Raw genomic sequence first — 24,612 nt, 5'->3', positions numbered from 1 at the left:
TTGTTAGATTGGGTGCAAGATCGAGCCGATATTTTATTGATGTTCTCCAAGCTATTTTCACTATAAGAGATGTGTTTGTCAAACAACCAGACACATCAATACATCCCGATGTAGAACTCACCCAAACTACTATCCTTTTTTCAAGGTATCTTGTATTATTTCCTATTTCCATAGTTTGTTAAAATTATCATATAGTTTGAAAAAGATCTAATAAAATTTATAATTCCAGGAGTGTATTGGTTTCATTGATGGAATCCATATTGATGCAAGGGTCAGTAAAAAAAGTCTTTGAGGATAGACCTTATCTTATGGTTATTATTCTTTTATGGTTCACACATGGTTTAAAGATGCATTGTCAAAACCACCACCTTATGGTTTACATATTCCTCAAGGTTTAATAATATAAAAATTTCATATACTTTATTTCTTAGTTATATAAACTTGTAAAAAAATATGTTGAGAGCTTTGTTTGTTTTTTAATAGAAATATACTATTCTTGCTGGTTGGGAAGGTTCGGCGAATGACTATCTAGTTCTTAAAGATGCATTGTCAACACCACCGTCTTATGGTTTGCATGTTCCTCAAGGTTTAATAATATAATAATTTTATATACTTTATTTATTGGTTATATAAACTTGTAAAAAAATATGTTGAGAGCTTTGTTTTTTTTTTTTTATAGAAAAATACTCTCTTGTCGATGCTGGGTACACAACAACATATGGATTCATAAGTCCTTATAGGAAAGTTAGATATCATCTAAAAGATCGCATAGGCCGTAGACCACAAAATGCAAAGAAGTTGTTTAATCTTTGCCATTCCCAACTTAGATCCAGGATCGATAGAGCATTTGGGATTCTAAAGAATCGGTTTAGGATCTTGGACACAAAATCATTGCACCCTTTTACCACGCAAGTGGATATTGTCCTTGCTTGGTGTGTGTTGCATAATTTTATAAAAGAAGTAGACCCTAGTGATATATTGCTACAGGCAGATGTTCCAATTGCGGAGGAAGTGTCTACATATGAGAGACCTAGCACATATGGTGAACAACGAGAGGCATAAGTGTAATGGAGGGAATTTCGTAAGAAAATTGCGGATAACATGTGGCATGACTATGTTAGATGGGGGTGCACTTTATAATAATATTGTGTTTATGTTTATGGCTATGTTTTGTTTTGACATTGTGGATTTAGGTTGAAATGGATGTAGTTTTAAATTGTGGCTAAAAAAGAAAAACTATGTTTGTAATGCCATTTATTTAATTGTGATATGCATTTTTTTTGTGCTTTCAATGACATTTATGTTTGGATGATTAATTTATGGAAAATATGTACATTGACTTGATTGTTTCTTCTAAAAAATATAATGTGTTGAATTTTGTTCATTTGATGGATACTCCTAAAAACATACTAGTACATGTTAACGCTATCATTATTTGAAATGAAATAACCCATGTTTACCTTTTCTATTATATCTTTGTCTTGCTATTATGTAAGATATCAACTTCGCGTAACATTGATGATGGGGCACCAAGTGAAAAGCGAAAAAGGAACACCAAATAAACGATGGACAAAAAAAATGGGCAACGTGCTAATACCATTGCTTGCGGACATGGCAAAAAGTGGTTTGAAGGTGGATAAATCATTCAAATGTCAAGCATTTATTGAAGTTGCAAATGTTGTCAATAATAGATTCCCCAATGCTTGCATGGACGCGGATAATGTGGAGAACCACACGTGCACCTTGAGCAAAAATATCAAGACATCAAAAAGTTAATAAATCTTAGCAGTGTTGGGTGGAATGACTCAAAAAAAAAAATGCTAGCTCTCAAGGATGAGATGTGTCGTGCATATGTGGAGTTACTTGAATGAATTTAATTTATTTAATACCTTTTTTTGTAATTTATATATTTAACATATGTTCGATGACTTTTATTTAATTTAATTTTTTTCATAGGGACAACCAAAAGCCAAAGAGTACTTGAACAAACCCATACCTTTATTTGAGGAGTTACGTTTGGTTGCTGGAGATGACCATGCCACTGGTGATCATGCATGATCAATCTATGACCAATTTTGTGGTATAACCCCTGAAGATAATAATGTCTCTGAACCTAATGAGCCAATGGACTATAAATCTCTTGAGGCAAATAGCCAAAGACATGAAATATTAAGGTCTACTGCAAGTAAGACAACTGCTAGGTCTAGTCGCACAAGAAGGACCATGGGTGAAAATGTTGGAATGGAGATTGTTGGAGATAAATTATGTCAGTTTGTGGCATCAATTGACCGGGCAAGAAAGAAAACATGGAAGGAAAAACTATCAGATGCTCTATGGGACATGGAAGGTTATGATAATAAGGATATGGGAATGGTATTTGACAAATTAATGAAAAACAAAGGGCAAGTTGAATTGTTCTATTTAAGAAAGTCATCTCTTCAAAAAATATGGTTGGATGACTATATTGAATCCTTAAAGAATTCTCGCCCTTGATGTTAATATCAAAGGTAAGTTTTGCATATGCATTATTTAATACAAATTGAATGTAAGTTAGGTTTAATATAATTGCTTGTTTTGCATGAAACAAGGGACCGAGTCAATTATGGCATTGCCACTTTTCATAAATGTTGTTTGTTTAGATTATGATTTTGTGATGAAACTGGAAATATTGTATTGGTACTTGTAATGAACACCTTGTACTGGTTAAATGAATACATAATGAAAACCTTGTCCTGCTATTGATTTTGGGTGTTGGTGCTTCTATGTTTGCGCTTGTGGATTTATACATATGAGATTGTTGAATGAATGAATTTCTTTAGCCATGCATAATTTGAATTTGCAATTTAATATTGAGAATATCACTAGGTTCATATTGTGAACATTTGAGATCATTTTAAAAGCATTAAAATAAAACTTCACTTCATTCTCATTTTTTTTTTTTGAAGTTGTAAAAAATTGCTTTATATTTATTTTCTGAATTATTTACATAATAATATTAATTGTAATAATAACAACCATATTATTTTATAGTTATTATTATCATTATACTTTATGTATCATTATAATTACTTAGTTAATTATTACAAATATTTATCATTACAATTTATTCCTCCTCATTTCCCTCACTTTCGTGGAAAGAAACATGTTATAGAAGTCAATCCTAAAGTGATCCCATTTTCTTATAAATGAATATAGGAAGTGGAAAACTGGGCACTTCATGATAGTATCACTTCAGCCCAAATGAACACATAAACCACCGGAAGTGATACCACTTCATGGAAGTGTCATTTCCACCACTTTCTGACTTCCATTAACTCCAACCCAAATGAATAGGCCCTTACTGTCTAAGACACTTCCTAAAGAATTCTATCTACCCATCTCTATGTAGTAACACTTGATATTGTAGGAATGCTGCCAAATTTGGGCCCCAACAAATGAATAAAAATAGGTCATCCCATCTAATTATCAAATATATATATATATATATATATAATATCAGCTAATGGAAGGGAAAAATAGAAATTTTATAGAGAGGTTTATATGAGAATTCTTATTTGCATGAAAAGAACAAAAACAACACTATAGTCAAAATAAAAAAAATAAAAAAAAAAAGGAATCCAAGGAGAAGAAGAGAAAGGGGTTAGGGTTTGTGATTGAAATAAGATTGGGTGGTATTTAATGTAAGATTTCACCCACACTTCGGGTAGTGCATTCTTGTAAGATTTCTTAATTCACTAGTTTGATCTATTTTTAATTTCTCCTTCAAGTCATTATAATCTATCCTTGTGTGATGATGATGCATTTGTGTTGTTGAGATCTTCTCTTGTTGATAAATCATATCATTGTGTTTGTATATCTCTTGTTAGTTAGTGAGAAACCTTTGTTACCCCATAGTTGACATAGTGGAAAATTTTCAAATGGCTCTCAGAAGTCCCATGATTTTTCACTCTTAAATTGAAGGGGTTTTTTTACACTAAATCATGTATTACATTTGGTTGTTTGTTTGATATTTTCATTGTGTTTGGTTAGACCTCATTTTTGTACACAAAGAAGGGAAAAAAGAGATCCTAAAAATTTTAGATTGTCACGATTGCTACAATACTATGCGGAGGATTGTGTTTAGGCTAGAATTACTTATTTGCATCGAGTGATATAGTACCATTGCTATAGAACCATAAAATTTTGGGAGCTATATGGGTAGTCACATTCCCCGTGCCGAGGACAATGTTGCTCATTGGTTGAAATCCCAGATTTCACAACGTCTGCTATAGTACTGGTAAATAGTAACACTTCTACAGTAACACCATTGAGAAAGTCAATTTTTCTTGATTGTGTTCATTGTCATTCTTACCTTCTCCCCCAATAGATATAGTAGAAACCATTTTAAGAAATCTACAACCAAGAAGAAGTGATATCCTTTTCAAAAGTCTACAAGTGACAGCTTGAATTAATTTAAAGGAAGTGCCTTGCCTATTTCCTAGACAAAGAAGTTTGCGTCCTTTCTTGAGCATGCATTCGAAAATCATTGCCAATATAAACCATCTCTTGAGCTACGCTCTTTAATTTCTTTATATTTTCGTTGTGATTCAGAAGAGGGAACATTGGAATTTTGTTTTTCTTTTCTCGACTGACTACTTTAGCCCACGATTTGCCCATCATGACAGGAGGAGCATTTTGTAGCCCTACCACTTGTCTAGAAACATGAATTATTGGAGCTCACCTTCACTCTCCATGGCAAGTGGGGGAGAAGACAAGCCATTGTTAATCATTGGTGGAAGTTAAGGAGCCATACACTGAGTTGAGAAGAGCTCAAGATAAGATATTTATTGCTTGTTTTGCTTTAGTTATGTCATATTAATGTCATTCCAAAGGTTAATAGTTGTTAGCATGCCATATGGCTTACATTTAGACCACATATCAAAATAAACAAAATTAATCAATCTATCAATGGTATTGGTTCAAGTGGTAGAGGCTTGGGTCACTTAAGCGAATGGTTTTGAGTATAAATTTTTGTGTATAACAAACACACCCACCGCAAAAAGAATTATTTATTTTTATAAGACTCTGAATACTTTATCCCACATTAATTACAACAAAAAAAATGATCAATTTTAAAAAACTAAAAATTATATATTTTTTATGTTTTAAGGTGAAAATAAATAATTCAATATATCCTTTTAATTAACAAGCATATACACACACAAAATTTTGAAATTTTATGATTGAACCTTTATAATAGTTATATATATTACATGCAATGTCAAAATTCTAGTATTATAAGCAAACTTTCCCTAGAAGTGAAAGTGTTTTGACTCCAAAAACTTTTTTTTTTAACCTCTTAATTTCTTATCATATTTACATCTATGAAAATTTAATTAGTAAACAACATCTACAGATAAGGGACATGATGAGAAGGAAGAGAGACTGAGGAAGAATGGGTTGCGTGGGCGCGGAAATGTTAAGAGGGGAGGCGCAAAAAGATCATTGGATGCTAATCGAAAGACACCTGGGGACGTATGTAGATTCAAAATCTACACAAGTCTCTATACAACTTACGCTAAAAAAAAGACATTTATTTGATGCTACAACATTTTCAAAAATGGAATGAGTAGATTTGCTTGAAATCCAACTACAGAAATGTGGAATGCCGAACCAAAGGTGTGACAACACATACTTGAGGTTAGTTTTTATTTGTTAATGGTAATACAATGTATGTAGATTCAAAATCTACATACGTCTCTAGATGACTTGTACTAAAAAAAGGATATTTATTTGATGCTATGACATTTTCAAAAATGAAATGAGCAGATTTGCTTAAAATCCAGCTACGGAAATGTGGAATGCCGAACCGGAGGTGTGGCAACAACTAATTGAGGTTAGTTTTTATTTGTTAATGGTAATACAATGTAATATACATATTAGCCATTGAAATGTTTATGACATAATTTAATATGTACATTAAACTGGAAGCTTATTAATGGATGAACAAGAGTGTGAAAAATTATGAAAATTTTTTGGAAAAATTAAAAGGTGAATGGAAATTAAAAGGCTGGTTCATAATTTTAAGAATGTGTTTTAGATGCTGAAAAGACTTTGTTTCTTAGAATTTCAACTAATTTTGGAATTTGAAGAGTTCTTCAACTTCATAAAATTTAATTCTATAATTAAAAAGGTTTCAAACCTTTTGAATTCTAGAATTAAGTTAGAATTTGAGAAGTTTTATAATTATTGGAAACTCCAAAATTTAAGTTTGGAATTTCAATGGTTAGTCTTCTTAATTTTGGAATTTCAAAGGTTAGTCTCCAAGGCTATATAAAAGGTTTCTTTCCATAAACTTAAAACACACACACACACACACACACACACACACACACACACACACACACACACAACAAAGCAAGAGAAGTTCCCCTTTTTCTTCGCTTTCTCCTACTCTAGTAGAAAGTTTATTTTCAAACACTACACCAAAGTATGGCTTTCGCGGCATTTTTCAGGCGGTGTTTTATATAAACACCGGCAATATTTTGCATTTTACGGCATCCTTTGACGAAAACGGCGGGAAAAGTTTTTCACGGGCTAATAAAAACTTTAGCGCGAGAAATTATTTCTCTTAGCGGCGTTTGATAGGTAAAACACCAGTAAGTTGTTTCATTGGACCGGCGTTTTAGGTATTAAAACGCCCAGAATGTTTAGTTTTCTCAGTAATTAGAAATAAAATATTTTAGGTCGTGTCGTTTAATATGAAACGCCGGGAATTTTATTTAATTAAGTATATATATATATATATATATATAACTCCACTGTCTCTCTCTCTCTCGCTCTCGCTCTCTCTCCCTCTCCCTCTCCCTCTACCTCTCCCTGTCTTTCTCTTTAGGCCTGCGCAGCCAAGACCCAAAAATCGGCAGAGTACTCATGGTTTTAGATCGTTGATCTTCACTGTGGCATAGAGACCTCGTTGTTGATCTTCACTGTGGCATAGAGACCTCGTCGAGCTTCACTGTGGCGGAGCATTAATTTAGATCGGCTTCATTCGTCGTCATCGTCGGCTTTCTATCATTTGGTGTATTGCTCTCATTTATGAAAATGTAGCGTTTATCATTCACTAATTCGTGCTAATCCCTTTCTAAATCTTGTTTTTCACCCGTGTGCAGCTCCTCACAGATGGTTTTCATGTGGAAGATGTAGATCGGGGGTGATCTCTTTAATAATCTCAAATTTCTAACTAGTGAGGTTACTGGTTTTCTACCTAGGTATTCAATTTTTGTTGGATGGTTTTGTGTTTGGTGTTTGATGAGATTTTTTATGTGATTTTTCTAGGGGGATCTTAGGAATAAGGAGGATCTTGAGAAGGCTTTCTCAAAGAATAAGTAAGTTAATTTATTTGGTTTTGATGTGCATTATGTATAATTATTTTGGGAGATCTGATTCATGTTATTGTTGTTTGTTTATGATTGTTGTATTGTATTTTATTTTTTGATTGATGGCATTGGTTTTTTGATTGTGTATGTTCTGGGATCAGATCATAATGCAAGTAATAATGCCAAATAACATACAAGTTGATAATAATAATAATAATAATAATAATAATAATAATAATAATAATAATGGTTCATGGATGAATTACCCCATTGAGGATTCGTTGGTCCAGAGTGATTACTGCTCTGAATTCTTGTCTGAATTCTCTGGAGTTGATTTGAACTCTGTGGCCACTAATGCCAAAGGCAACAACAATATATTAGTATTTCTGTCAAATTGATGATGTTTTGGATATGTTTGCCAGTGATCTTGGTCTTTTTTCCTTTGCCTGAGCTATTGTTTTCTTGCATGAATATTTAGATGTGAATTTATTATTAACAGGCTATGGAAGGAATTTTATATAGGAAAAAATAGAAATTGGCTTGTTGTAGGAAGGGTTTAGTGCACTAATGAAGTTGGCCATTTTATCATTTGAGAAAGTTGCCTTTGCATTTTGAGATAAGATCACTTCTTTCAATCATTCCTGCCCTATGCACCTAATCTTCCTTCAATATTACCAGAACTGAATTGGTTTTGTCATACTCTTCTCTGGATAGATATCAATGTCCTCTTGTTAGTTATACTGTGGGAAGTAATTAAATTTTAGGAAGCACCAAAACTGCAAAAATATATAATTCATTGTTTATATTCACAATCTACTGATAGGTCTCAGTTGTTTTCTTGGCCATTGCTTTCCATTTAGCCTTCGAGATTCATGATTTGGTTTGTGTTTTGCCAGCTTTGAATTTTTTTTAAAACATATATTTGTTGCTAATTCAAGGTTCCTTTGGGTAATATAGAGTTGAGAAATCAGCTATAAATACTTAAAGAGTTCTCGGTCCAAAACATTAGGTCAAAGCCATCCCTCATTAAGTTCATCCACAGTAGTCTGTTGATAATTTTAGTTGGTCATTTGATGGACTGCAAAACAGAGCAACACAAGGAGCACACTTTTTCTAGAACAAATCAACTCCAAATATCACAGCACCAATGGCCAATAGCACACTTTTGTGGCAATGGCTACTACTTAGAGGATAACTAGCTTTGGTTTTGGAAGAGCTGCTCTTAGAATCATGTGAACAGCTGCTCTTAGAATCAGCATTGAGTTACATATTTGCTAGAACAGCTTCTTTTTATTCAAGAATGTATAAAGTCAGAACACAATAAATGAAGAACAAGGTTAACATATGAGAGCGGCAGCTGAGCATGACACAGTAACTTCACTGATTAACATCATCAACATCAAGCAACTTTCAATAAACTAGAAATGCCTTAAGTGGAACTACTTGCTAATCATCATTTCACAACATATTTTCCCTTTTTTCCTTAAGTGAAATGCCTCAATTTGTTTGTTTTTTCCTTCTGTGAAATGCCTCAATTTGTTCTATTCAATATGAACTTACTTTCTTTGGTGATAATGTTATAATTTTTTTTATGATAGTTATTAACATCAACGATATAGTTTTAATTAAGTTTAGTCCTTATATCTTTGAATAGTTTTAAATTAAAATTAGCTTTAAGTTATATATGTACTGTATAGGACATATAATACCTATATAATTTAAAGCATGGAAGGGATTTCTTATATAAAAAATCAATATTTAATCTTTGCTTCTCATGAAATATAATTTGTAGTATCCAATTATTAATTTTTATATTTTAAGAAGAAATGAATAAGAGGTGGATGTATAAGTCAAGGTTGAGCCCCAAAAATATGAGAATGGAGTGGAAGAATTTCTCAAGTTTGCATTTGATAACTCAAGTGAAGATGGTATGATTGTGTGCCCTTGAGTAAAGTGCGTGAATGTTTATTGGCGAACCCGTGAAGTAGTGCTTGAACATTTAATATGTGATGGAATTTTACAAGGATATACTTGTTGGTTTTTCCATGGAGAACGTGTTCCATCAAACACTTCTAATACAACAACCATTTTCAGAAATGCTTCAATTTCATATTCTCATAATGTAACTTCTCAAGTTAGGAGAGATGGCGTGGAAGAATTGTTAAGGGATGCTTTTAACATGCATCAAGCTGATCAAACAAATTTGGATGCGTAAACTAGCCCAAGGTTTTATTTTTAATATTATTAATTTGATAAGAGAATAAATTATTTTAAAATTGTTAGACATTTTTATTTTACAACGTTGATTATGGAACTTCTAGGGTGGTAGACGATGAACAACCTTTGGAGGAAGCTGCAAAGTTTTACAAGTTACTCACAGAAATGAATGAAAACCTTTATGAGGGATCAAAACATTCTAGATTGTACTTTTGCATTTGGCTTTTTCATCTGAAATGCATGTGTGGGATGATTGGAAAAGGGCTCGATCTATTGATTGAATTTCTTAAAGAATTCTTTCCCTCGGCTGTCATTCCTACAAGTTATCAAGGATTTGGGTTTTGGGCATGAAAAAATTCATAGTTGCCCTAATGATTGCATGCTATATTGGGAAGATAATGAACATCAACAATCTTGTCATATGTGTGGCCATTCTCGCTGGGTGTCGAATGATCCCAAACAATCTTTGGTTGATGATGATGGTGATATCGTTCGCAAGAGACCTGCAAAACTTTTACGGTATTTTCCTTTAATACCACGATTGCAGAGGATTTTCATATCTTCTAAGACTTCAGTTGATATGGTTTGGCATGCTACTTGTCAGACAAATGATGGCCACTTGAGACACCTCGCCGATGCTGAGGCATGGAAATCATTCGATTCAAGATATCCAGATTTTGTTGCTGACGCCCGAAATGTTAGGCTTGGGCTTTCTTCAAATGGATTTAACCCATTCAAGATTTTAAGTACATCTTATAGTACTTGGCCAGTAGTTTTGATTCCCTATAATTTGCCGCCATGGATTGGGATGAAGCAACCTTCTTTCATCTTATCAATGATTATTCCAGGCAATAAAGGTCCTGCAAATGATATCGACATTTACTTGCAACCTCTTATTAAAGAGTTGAAGGAATTGTGGGTCGGTGTCGAGACATTTGATGCATCAGTGAGAAGGAATTTCTAGTTGAGAGCCTCTTTATTATGGACTATTAACGATTTTCCTTCTTATGCAAATTTATCAGGTTGGAGCACCAAAGGAAAATATGCATGTCCTTGTTGTGCGCCACAACTTCTTCAAGATGGTTATCTAATAGGAAAAAGTTTTGTTTCATGGCACATCGACGGTGGTTAGAACATGATCATCCGTACCGATCACAGAAACACATGTTTGATGGCACAGTTGAGATGCGTGGAGCTCCTTCGGCTACTTCTGGAACAGATATTTTGTTAATGTTAAAAGATGTGCAATTTACATATGGAAAAGGGATGAAAGATAAGTTGAAGAAATCCAAATCTTCTTCTGGATCAAAGAAAAGGCGACATCAAGTGTCCAATGTTAATGTGGACAATGATGAGGATGAGGTAGAGGAAGACGAAACACATGAGGCAATACTATGAAAGAAGCGAGCTATTTTCTTTGATTTACCTTATTGGGAGCATAATCTTTTGCGCCACAACCTTGACGTCATGCACATTGAGAAAAATATTTGTGAAAATATTGTTGGAACAATTCTTAATGTGGATGGATTATCAAAAGACAATTTAAAAAGCAGACTAGATTTGGTGGAATTGGGCATTCGGCGAGAGCTACATCCTGAATATCTCTCAAATGGAGATATAAGAGTACCACCGGCATCCTTTTCCATGTCAAAAGCAGAAAAAGATCTTTTTTTTTTCATGTATTGAGAAATATAAAAGTTTCCAGATGCATACTCTTCAAATATTTCCAGAGCTGTGAATGAGAAAGAACGAAAACTACAATCTCTAAAATCTCATGACTATCATATATTACTACATGATTTGCTTCCAATTGCGTTGCGCTCATCCATGTCAAAGAATGTGTCTCTCGCCATTTCAAAACTTTCAAATATATTCAAAATCCTTTGTGGTAAAGTGCTTAAAGTGGAAGACCTTGACAAGCTCCAACATCGAGCAGCAATAGCCTTATGTCACCTAGAAAAGATTTTCCGACCTTCATTCTTCACTATAATGGTGCACTTGGTTATACATCTCCCATTGGAGGCCAAGCTCGGTGGTCCTGTTTATTATCGATGGATGTATCCAGTCGAACAGTAATAGTTTCCTCATGTAACAATTTTTATGATATCTAATCAACTAAACTTTGTGGGTTAATAATTTCATCTACTTGTTATAGGTTTTTGCTTAAGTTAAAAAATTATGTTCGAAATAAAAGATTTCCTGAAGGATCTATTGCAGAAGGATATTTGGCAGAAGAATGTGTAACATTTTGTTCTAGATATTTGGTTAATGTTGAAACTGTATTTGATAAACCTGCGAGTAACCTACGACAAGTGCATGATGAGCTGTTATTTATTCGAAAGTGGAGGAGAACCAATTGGTAAAATTGAAGTGGTGGAGTTGGATGATAAATCTTGGGCACAAGCACATCGTTATGTGCTATTACACCATGAAGCTATTCAACCATTCCAAAAGTAAGCCAATCATTTTAGATTTCTTATTTGGTGAAACATAAGTTGTTGACATGTATTATCATTGCTTACAGTGAGTATAAAAATATATTGAGAGATCAAATGCCTGCTCGATGTTCAAATGCTCGAGATGTTGATAGGAAATTTACCAAAACTTTCCATGAATGGTTGGGAGAAACTATAAGTCATTGGAAAACATTTTAACCAAATCAATTTTCCATTAATATGTATGTATGTATATATATATATATACATTCAGATACATATATTTAATTAGATACATGTAATTCTAACAGGTTTCTCATGGAAATGATGTGGTTGAAGAAGTTAAATTCTTGCACAAGGTCCAAACAAGATTATAAAAAGATATAATGGACTCATCATTAATGGATTTCGATTTCATACAAAATCTCATGAAAGATGTAGGAAAACACAAAATTCTGGAGTTCTTGTTACTTCTTCGACAATGAGCTATGCTAGTGCACGGGATGTTAATCCATTAGAAGGAAATGTTGACTATTATGGGATATTGAATGATATAATTGAGTTGAATTATTTCAACAAGTTCAAGGTTGTGCTATTTCGATGTGATTGGGCTGACGTGAATAGTAGTAGGGGAATGAAGAAAGATAAATACGGGTTTACAATGGTAACTTTTTCTCGCACAATTCACATGGGAGAACACATTCTAGATGAGCCATATGTGATTTCATCACAAGTAAAGCAAGTTTTTTATTCTGAAGATCCAAAAGAAGCAGGTTGGTTGGTTGTGATACGCAATCAACCGAGGGAGGTGTATGACATGAGTGATGAACGTACAAATATTGTACCTACAACCGAATGTTTTCCATCATCTGGTTATAGTCTTTTGAGTGCAAGTGATGCCTCTCATTGGGCCCGTCAAGATGTTGATGATGACATTTATGATTGTTGACAGTTAGTAATTCCGTAAGTCTTCTATTGATAGTATATTCGATTTGTAATTTATAATTTTGGGTTGCTTACTTTGAGTCTTTGTTACTATTATGTTTGTATTGTTTGAAATTGATCACTGTCACTATTATTTTTGTATTGTTTCAAATATGTTGTAGCATCTTATTTACTTCATTTTGTTTTGTGTTGGATGTTAATTTTAACAGATATTGAGGGACATTGAGCAAGATTTATCAGAACTCAAGTGTAGAATTGCTCATCTTTGAATGTGCGTCATCTAATTTTTATTTCTACGTGCAATGATGCTTAATTTTCTTCTCCTGTTTTTTTCTGAGATGCGTCTGTGTTTCCAGTGCAGTATACAATTGCTTCTTTACTTTCAGTGTCGTTTTGCAACTTGGAAGCATACGTTAATTAGAAGGTTAGCATTCTGTCATTGCTTTTTGAAATACTCATGTTAGAACTACTCTTGTCATATTGTATTTTTTTTTTTCCTAACATGTAGCTAAATTGTAAAAGTTTAGCGTTTGTTTATACAGAACATCATCCATGCCATTTTAAACATCACAAATATCATGCCAAATAACATATAAATAATTTAAACATGAGGAGTGCTTTAAGATGATGTTTTCATAATTATTCTTGATTTGTGAAGATCACAACATAAGTATTATGCTGGCACATTTCTGTGTTTTATAGTTAATGTATTTTATTTGAAGTGTTGTTCAGAAGATTTCGTTAAACTTTTGTTGGTTTTGAGATGTTCATTGTCAAAATTTGAAGTGTTTGTGTTAATGATTATTAATATATTGTAATTAAAATTAGTCAATGAACATCATCATTATCATTTTGGGCCAACTTAAGCTATGTCTCACTTCCTGAAACAATAAAAAATTTTGCTTTCTTGTTGTTGTTATGCACACTTATTTTTATAATTTGCATTCAAGGGAAAAAAATGCGGAGATTAAAGTTGAAGGGTATCAAAATGGTCCAATCTTCCCTCGCTGCGAACAATGGCATTGGATGTCATACTGGCGGTGCTACAACAACCACCACTTGCAATAATAATGCAACAGTCCATGTTGCTTCGACTAGGTCTGCTCCACTACCTGATCTTACTCCAAATAGCTCGATTCCATCATCCTCAGATGATTCAAACATTAATGATGAAGTTGCAACCAACAACACATGTACAAGATTAGATAATGTTCACCTAATCAATGAAGGCGTTGATTTAAATACAGGTAATTTCATGATCTTCAACTTCAGTTAAAAATATGCAAACCACATAAATCTATCAGGGATTTAATATTTCGTGATGATGGTATATATCTTATATATATTTATGTTAATATATACTATGGTTTTTTCATTGTTATTTATGTATATATTCTTGAGAGCTTATCTGCAGCAAGATTGTTTATTCTTTGATATGCTTTTTCGTGACTGTAACTCCTACTTGTGGTTTCTGATCAACAAAATATTATAGAATACTCTTGATGATATAACTCTGAAGATAAACTTTTCCTAAAATTGCTCTGTAATCCTTTCAAAGTTTGTAAATCTGTGCTAGTAAAATCTAAAATTTTATTCATGATATGACTCTGAAGATAAACTTTACCTTGTCCTATTTCTAAACCTAAAAATTCAATCCTAGCAACTCCTATCTTTATCTTTGTTTTGGATAATATTAAATCCTCTGATTTACAAATTTCAAAGAATTTTCATAAATGTTGTACATGTTGTGAGTTATTATCAGAAAATACTAGTATGAGATCAATATATACACAAATAAAATCAGATTATTATTTGATGAAAGCAGTCCACTCAAATGCTTTGTGGATCCATCATTATTTGATGAAAAACTGATTTAAGATCAAATTTACAGTAGACATATTTGTCTTTTACTTTTAATAGTAAGTAATCAATACCTGTCAACGAGTATTGGTCTTTATATGTATTATCATTCACCCTCTTTTAGTTGTAGACCATCCTGCTCTTACCTCTTACTTGTTCACTATGCTTCTTGACGATGAAAGCCTGGTCTTTTCTAATTAATCTTTCTACTGTTTCCAAGCATGTTGTACATGTTTGCACATTTTTGGTAAATCCTTGGTGTTACTATATTTTGCCTTCCCATCCTTTTCTTTTGCTTGACAATAGCCTGTGCATTAGTTAATATGTGAATCAAGAGTAATTCAGACAATGAAGTGTGGATAGATTTTCATATTTATGTTAAACATGGTCATCATTTATGTGCTACTTCCAGCACATATAATATTAGCTTGTGCTTTATGAGTTTGCTAGCTCCAGGTGATCATCTTTCTTTCTTTGATTCATTTCTTTTGTTTAATTCTTTGTTTCTCATAATATAATTCATTCATGTTTCTTTCAAAGATCTTGTTTTTCTCTTCTTTTTTTGGTTTTTTTGTTTTGAAGAAATTTAGTGTTTCTCGCCATGAATTTGATCTAGCCATCTAGTTAATTTGAAATCTATCCTTTTGGGGGCAGAAGGTTAAACAACCAAGAGAAAAACCCTATACATGTCTTAAAAAGTAAGCAATAGTACAGTACCATTTGCAGAAATTTTATAGGTATAAAAATATATGTATACAAAAATGATGTTGTTAAACCTTGAGAACTAACCATTTCCCATGCATGTGATTTCTGATGTGTTTTCAAGTACAAAGTCAATACTGACATCAGTGAAAAACACTCGATTGAATTGGTTGAGCACCAGCTTATATTTCTCATGATCTCTTGAAAAATATTTCTTGTTGTTCTGATAATTATTTCTAGGCGCGCCACTGATTGTTTTTTCACATGAAAACTTGAAAACAAATTATTTGGCAGAAATTATAATAAGATTGTAACAGGATCCTTAACTTGCATACATTTGTTACCTTGGTTAGCTTTTATTTTTTGTTGTTTTACTGAATTTTCGGCATCTTATTTCTGATGATCCACATTATTGCTTATGGGATCATTTCAAAGAACTTGAATGGTCAGATCTGGATTGATTATATCCAATTTACAGACCACCCTGTTCTTTTCCCAATGTTTCAAGGGATTTGAACCACTGATTTGAACCTTTTCTAACTCATGTAAAAAATATAATGAAATAAAAAAAATAGAAAATCATGTAAAGCAAGTCACAAACAATTAACTACAGAAATGAGTATTGAAACTTAAGTATTACTTTGATGTACTCTATAATGAGAGATCTTACTCACAAACAGTTCCTATAATAAAAATCCATCACTAGTTTCACTAACATTTCTGAAACAAAATGTAGTCAATTGGTATCACTCTGATCCAATTGCAAATCAAAGCAAGTTACTTGTAATCTAATGATGGACCTCAAATGTTTTCATAGAAGATGAAAATAATGGATATTAGTACTGCTTAACAACTAATTGTATACATAATGGTGGTTGCACCAACCCTAAAATTTGAAAGAAAATCACAAAAAAAAGGTGGAGATGTCGCTTGTTCCATTGCTTGATAAATGATAAACTGAAGAAAAAATTTCAGTCAATCTACATATAAGGCTGATAATGTGATGTAGGTTTTGAGTTTAGTTTTGAGCTTGAAAACTCTATGACTACTTCAACAAGACTCTCCATATATAAAAAAATGCATCTGTTTTTATTCAATCATCGCAGTCATTGTAAAGGGACAACTTTTGTCAAATTTCATTGTCACAAAGTTATTTATTCTTTTAACATTTAATTTCTGTGTTTTGGAATACTTGAATTCAGGTTTCGGAATGCAGGTACAAAGTGTTTATTATTTGTTATCAATGCTAGAGTTTTGTCTCTGTTTGTATGTCTCCTTGTCCCAATTGTCTTATGCCATGTCATTCCTTCTTTAAATTACTTTACAATTTTAATAAATTTGAGATGATGATTCCCCATTTTCCTCTAAATCTAATGGATTCCCTTAGTTTGTCCTTGCTTATCTATTGAATTATAAAAAAAAACCAGATGTGGCATCAAAACTTCATATAATAATATATTTGGTCAAAGATATGAGATCTTTTTTCCTCCCTTATTTTGATTCTAGTCTTGCATTATTTGTACCCATTTGTTCATGGCATATGTCACAATCCCTTAGAAAAACATTTATTATATCCAATTGAAAGCAAGTATTACAATTTATTTCTTTGTTTGCTTGATAGCTAACGGTTTTAACTGTTTATCAATGGTTATAATTTTGTGGCTGATGTTATTGTGCATGTCCATATATATTATTGTAGTTGATACTCAAGGACAACAACGGAAAAGGGGTCGAACTACTCTAAAAGAGTTATGGACATTACCTCCTCAAGAAAGGGTTTTAGTGAGTGCCAATCAATTAGGACAACCAATTGGATTCGAAGCACAATTATTGGCTGGATTTCTAGGTATGCTTGCTCGATCCGGACAACAGATTGGACTCCAATATGAGAGTTGGCATAAAGTGCCAAAAACATTGAAGGATGAATTGTTGAAATTTATTGAGGTACTCTCCCTTAACTGCAATGTTCAAAATTTATCGTAATAAATATTGAAGTGTCGATAGTAAGTTGTATTACTAATCCAAACTATTTATATAAACTTTCTCATATAGTTACGATTTTCTCTTGAAATTTCAAGAGAGTATGTGCTCAAATCTTTGGGGAAGAAATGGAGAGATTACAAGCATGATCTAAAAACAAAACATTGCAGACGAGAACAAGGTCTACAGGCAAACAAGGATAAACATCCAAGTGGTACTATTTGATGGCAATGGGAGCAATTGATTGATTTTTGGTATTCAAGGAAAGGAGAGGTTGGAATAAACATTTTCCTTATTTCATTGAGAGTATCATATCTTAGTTATTTCTAATTTAATATGCATGTCGTTATGTAGAATTCAGAAAAACTTGGGATTGCTGGTAGAAAGCAACAAAAATATACGCATACTTCTGGATCAAAGAGTTTCGCAAGAAAGGAAAAAGAAATGGTAAGAAACTATAAACTTTATGTTTTTGATTCAAACTAATTTGTGTTTAATTACTAGGAGACTAGCAATGGAAGAAAAGTAGGATGCCTTGAACTTTTTCGAGCAACCCATACTAAGAAGGATGGCTCTCACATGAATATGGAGACCGAACAAATTATGGTAATACCTATGTTTTTATTGTTCTTTAATCACTTTACAATTTGTTTTAAAGTATTTAATTTCTTTTATAAATTGTATCTTGATATAGGAGAAGGCAAATGAGAAGTTGGCTGGATGTCAAACAATAGATGAAGATATGCAAATGGTTGAAACTGAGATTTTGACACAAGTTATTGGAAAAGAACGATGTGGCCGAGTAAAAGGGCTTGGGTTAGGTCCAATACCCAAAAGCTATTGTGGAGATCCAAGAAACCAAAATTCTACTAACTCAAGCACTCAATCAAGTGAATTTGTGGAGTGAATTCAACAAATGGAACAAATGAAAAGAGAGCGTGCACAAGAACCAGCTGAACATGAATGCCAACGTACTCAATACAATGCTCTACTAACCTTTTTACAAAATCAGTATCCTAGAGTTATTATACCTGGAATTAACAATACTGCCTCATCTTCACATGCGCAGGTATTATATATACAAGTGCAAAGATTATTATGTTTATGCCTAGGTCCATCTTCTAATAATTTTATTGTTTTGTAGGATCAATCTTCAGGAGATCAGTAATTAGTGGTGTTGCTGATGCATGGGAGATCTTTAGACATTATATATTTGCTATGTTATGCCTTCATTTGGGACAACAATCTCAAACCTAAACATTAGTTGTGGTGTTTCTGAAATTTATTTTGTAATATTATATATGATTGGAAAGCCATGTGACTTCTTATTCGAATTCATGTGGATTAATTATTAGGAATCATCGATTATTGCATATGTTTAGTTGTTTGTGTATGTAAACAAGTATATATATATATATAAATGTATATATATATATATATGTGTGTGTGTGTGTGTGTGTGTGTGTGTGTGTGTGGTATAATGCCAATTGTTATTCCAGGTTTATAGAAGGCATCAATGAAAAACATGCCCAAAAAAATGTGCATATTGCAAGGTAAATGAAACCAAATTACTATAATTGTTCACGGCGTTTAATCCCGAAAACGCCGCGAACTACAAAAGAAAATTCAAATTTGAGACAATTTTCGCGGCGCTATTTAAATCAAAACGCCGCCATGTACATCCATTTACCATGTCAACTTAGCGGCATTTTATCTTACAAACGCCACTATATTGCAACACCTAAGTTGGAATGTTCTGCTTGGATACCGGCGCTTCAGATAAAACGCCGGTATTTTGGCGGCATTTCAATAATAAATCGCCGGTAATATACCGGCGTTCAAGATATAAAACGCCGCAGGATGGCGGCGTTTTTTATAATATAATGCCGATATAATACTGGCATTTAATTTAATAAACGCCACTATTGTACCGGCGTTTGATTAAATAAACGCCGGTATAGTACCGGCGTTTTCTACGTAAACGCCGTTAACATTGTGGCGTTTATTTATATAAACGCCGCTATTTTAACGACGACTGTAACGACGACACATTTGGCGGTGTTTTATAATATCGCCGGCATCTAAAACAGCGGCGTTTAAAAATGCCACTAAATGGAGTAAAAAACGCCGCCAAAGGCATACCCTGGTGTAGTGAAAATTCAGCTCATATAATTCAGTTTGCCGGAGTTGTAAAATAATGCTACCTTTCAACTGAAAACCGTTGGGTGATACACAAGCCTCGTATATGTCTCTCCTTTTCTCAAATCTAGTATAAACTTTTGTTTTATTTGTAATTTTTTTTATTAATATCCCACATAGCTAGGATCGATTGGGTCCAACAAAAATTAGTTTATGGACAAGATAGGGCAATTGGGCAACATGGCGAGACAACATTGGAGATGAGAAGAAGAAGGCTTCAAAATTCCGGAAATACATTAAGTATCCCTTATTTAGGGGACATATCTAATTATTTAATTTCATGGTTTCCCAAAATGAAGCAAATTTGAAAAATTTATATGAGAATGAATATATTGCTTCACATGACAATGAAGTTGAAGATAAAGCTTCACCACTAAATCATCTATCACAAATTGAAGCTCCAAATTCTTCCAACGCCAAAAAAGAGTAAAAAAGAGAATGTGACAATCATGATGAAATTAACTTTTCTATGGCTTTTGAGTCAGTAATTGAAGCTATCTTACAAACAACCAATTCAATGATTCAAGCATCCAATGAGATATAGAAAAATCCAACCTACTTTGGAACAACGTGTTGCAAACCGGGATCCACTTAAAGATTTTGATGCATGCTGTATGCTTAAGAAAATAGGAATAACACAATATCTTTTTACCAAACCCTATGTGTTCTTTATCAAGGACCCTAAAATGTTGAAATGTGTGGTTAGATGTCTGGATGAGCATCGCAAATCTTTGTTATTGAAATTAAAGGGATGTCATCATGAATCACACAACTAAAATGAAAGGTTAGTATTCTCTTTGATGTTCTTATTTTTATTTTATTTTATATAATTTGTTTGATTTGTTATTCTTTTATCTTCTTGTATTCTATTACTTGATGAATCTAATGTATTTCTTAATTTTTTTCCAATTTAACTGTGGAAGTTGTGCTTTCTATATGGACTTTTTGTAATGATGTGTTAGCCATTAGTTGTTTCATGTAGAGCTGTCAATTCGGGCTTGGCCATGAAGCCCCGCCCTCGCCCTAATAAAAATGGGCGGGTTGGGTTGAGTCTTTTATAGGCCACTGGAGGGCTGGGCCTAAATGGAGCTAACTCGTGCGGAGCAGTGAGGCGGGCAGCTGGGTTGGGAGCGGGTCGGCCCGCCTCTAATATATATATAATATATTTTTATATAATATATATATATATATATATTGATACTGACATATTGTTAAGGATTTAAATTAATAAATAAATAATTTTTAATGAAGTTTAATATGCATTTAATTATGTTTTTAAAAAGAAATATGGAGATAACAAAAAACATTTTTAATGACTTGTTGATTTTTGATGAATATTATGATTGTAATGGATGTTTTTTTATTTTTGTGCTTTGTTAATTTTTGTTAAAGTTTTGTTTATTAGTAATGGATGAATGTTATAATTAGTAATAGATGTTTTTATCTTGTGGTTTGTTGTTGTTTTTTTAAATTTTGTTGATTGTAAATTTATAATAGTGTTTTTATTTAGAGATTTTGTAATTATTGTTGATTTTTGTTAGGTTTTGAATATTATAATGGATGTTTTTATTTTGTTAATTATTGCATGTTTTAAATTTTTTTAATTTAGTTTTTTTTATGAATTTATAATGAATGTTTCAATGTTTTCATGTATTACTAACATTTATAAAAAAATAAAATAAATTAATTATTTTGATTTTTTGGCGGGGCGGCCCGCCCAACCCACAACCCAAAACGGGTCGGGTCGGGTTGGCATTTTGCCGGCTCGCCCCGCCAAATGACGGGGCCCGCCAAATGACGGGTTTTGGCGGGCCGCGGACCGGCCCGCCCCGCCAGCCCGTTTTGACTGCTCTAGTTTCATGGTCTAAGAACTTGAATTTTGTATGAGTGGAAAATTTTAGTGAATGTCATCTTATGTAAGTGTGGACTATGTTGCGTGGACTATTTTGTTGCTTGTAGACAAATTGATGTAAGTGTGGGATGTATTGTATTGACTATTTTATTGTTTGTGGAAAAATTGATGTATGGACTGTATTATATAAAATTGATTGTGTATAGGTTGTATTTCTTAATTGATTGTGTTTCCTAGAGGTTTATATATGATTTTAATTAATTCATTTTCTCAAATGTATATAGAAAAGTGACAATGGTAGAGTTGCACTTCCTATATCGGATTCTACATTTATTAAATAAATCCGTATTTATATAATTTTTTATATTTGCAACTTTAAATAAAATAAATAAATATATATTATTGAAAAGTAATATATTTGACATGTTTATATAAAATATATTTAAATGAAATAAAAAATAATATATTAGTGAAATATAAAATTTAAGGGGTGATTTTGTAATTTTAGTATATAACTTTACCACACCTTACTTTCAAACCAAATACAACATTATTTAAAAACCTTCTTTTACTTTATTTTTTATATTAAAAAAGATATGATTTTACAACATTTTATGATATCTTACCATACCCTACATACTTTACAAAACCTCTATGAACCCCATCCAAGCAACACATTAAGTACAAGTATGGTTCCGTTAACTCTTTTTATTCCCAAGAAATCAAGATTATCTAGATTTTTATAAGATTATGCCATCAAGGTCCATCACCAACTTGAAAAAAAATTGCAAGCTTTTGGCTTTTTTAATGTGCTTGATCAACATTTTGGTGTTAATTTAGCATTTACGTGATGGCTCCATGGTTGAGTTAAATGTGCTAAAGCTATCTTATAAATCACACATAAGAGTGAAAAAGGAAATTAAAAAAAAATTCTAATCCACATCAATGTTATAAAAAAGTATATAATAATCAAAAAAAATTTACATGAACTATGCAAACCCCAAGTGGGAGGCAAAACGAACTTTGTTCTTTAGCATGCTTTTTAATTTACAATTCCAATGAACTATTATTTGGCCTCAATGTTTAAATTATGACAAAGTTCTGTTTTTTACCATGTTTTCTAATTTGTTACTTCAATGAATTTTATTTGGCCTCAATATATTTTTCAAATTAAACTATAACATAGTTTTGTTCTTTGCAATGCTTTCTAATTTGTTACTTCAATAAATTTTGTTAGGCTTCCATATATTTCTCGAATTAAACCATAACAAATTTTGGCACTTTCCAATGTTTCTAATTTGCAACTTTAAGGAATTTTATTTGGCTTCAATATTGTTCTTAAATTAATATATTTTAATATGTTTCTAATTTGCAACTCCAATTTTTTTTTTTAAAATCTTCAATATTGTTCTTAAGTTAATGTATTCTAATTTGTTACTCCAATGAAGTTTATTTGACTTCATTATACTTGCCAAGTTGAACTACAAACAAAGTTTTATTTTTCACAATGTTTTTCTAATTTATAACTTCAATGAATTTTATTTAGCTTCAACAATGATTTTAAGTTAAAACTATAATATGATAATTGTCACTTTTTTAGAAATAGATCATACATTTTTGGATGTCTAAGTTTTTAAATTTGGAGATTTATCACAGGATTCCCATTGTTATTGAGTGTGAAATATAGTGAGTGGCTAGCCCAAAAATCGAAACCCCTTATTCTCAGTATTGTATAATAATGTGCAAACACTGTATAATATTGTAAAAACACATTACAGTATTGTTTATTCATTATTCATTGAGTCTCCTGTAGAAGGGTCTGTATTTTCCAACCTTTTAGGGTTGCATGGAAAGAAAGATTTATCATCATAGGTTTATGATCCATGATATATTATCTTGAACACATATGGTAGACTGACCCACATAATGAATTTCTAATATCGTTAAGCTATCATAACTGGTGCATCTTCATTATTAGTGATTCTTTTAACAACACTTGTCATCTTTGTAAAAAAAAAAAATTAAAAAAATAAACATTTCTATTTAAATTCCCAAACTCTCCTGACCCAAACCTAGTACACTTGCTTTATACACATTAGTTGAGTAAAATAAAAGTATTTAACACACCTTTTATAAACTTAATTAGCTGCTCATTATGAATAATAAAATTGAAATAAAAAAATCTTAAGATTATTTAAACGTTGAGAATATTGATTTTTTCCTTTGATGCTTGAGCATATTATATAAAATTAAGATTTGATTTTAAAAGTTAATCATTTAGTATGTTTTATTGTTTAAATCTGCCACAATAAAATCAATATTATCATCATTATAAAAAAAAAAAAAGGCAGCAAACCTCTTAATTAGTTATTACTTCAAAAATATATAATATTTGTTAGAGCGTATCTATTTTCATTAATATAAATCAAATAAAAGTTTTATCAACTTTATTGAAAAACTTAGTTGCAATTTATTCAAAAGACAACCAAGACCCACAACAAGAAAAAAAAAAGACTTACAATAAATTCCTATCAATTGCATTGCATGACATAAATGACTAATTACTTAGGAATTGATGAACAAAGCCATTGCATTAGGATAAAATTGGGATGCAAAATATAAAATAAAATAATAAATAATAAATTGAGCTACCAACAAATTTTAATAGTCCATTGCTAAATGGTTAACCAAATGGTTTGTCCTTAGTATCTCTCATCCTATGAGTGAAACATAATTCTAACCCTAATCCTTACAAACAAATACCTATCAATTGCATTGCATGACATAAATTACTAATTACTTAGGAATTGATGAACAAAGACATTGCATTGTGATAAAATTGGGATAAAAAAATAATAATAATAAATTTAATTAGAACTACCAACAAATTCCTAGTCCATTGCCAAATGGTTTGTCCTAAGTATTTCTTGTCCTATACCAGTGAAACCCTAACCCTAATTGGTGATAGTGACATCAAAGAAGTGTGTTCCTTTCTTCTTTCCGTTTGGCACATTAATATTGAAATTGAGCACCTTGTTCTCTTGTTCCAACATAAGCAGTTTCC

Source organism: Dioscorea cayenensis, chromosome 20, assembly GCF_009730915.1.
Source record: "Dioscorea cayenensis subsp. rotundata cultivar TDr96_F1 chromosome 20, TDr96_F1_v2_PseudoChromosome.rev07_lg8_w22 25.fasta, whole genome shotgun sequence".
Lineage (NCBI taxonomy): Eukaryota > Viridiplantae > Streptophyta > Magnoliopsida > Dioscoreales > Dioscoreaceae > Dioscorea > Dioscorea cayenensis.
This window is presented reverse-complemented; position numbering follows the sequence as displayed.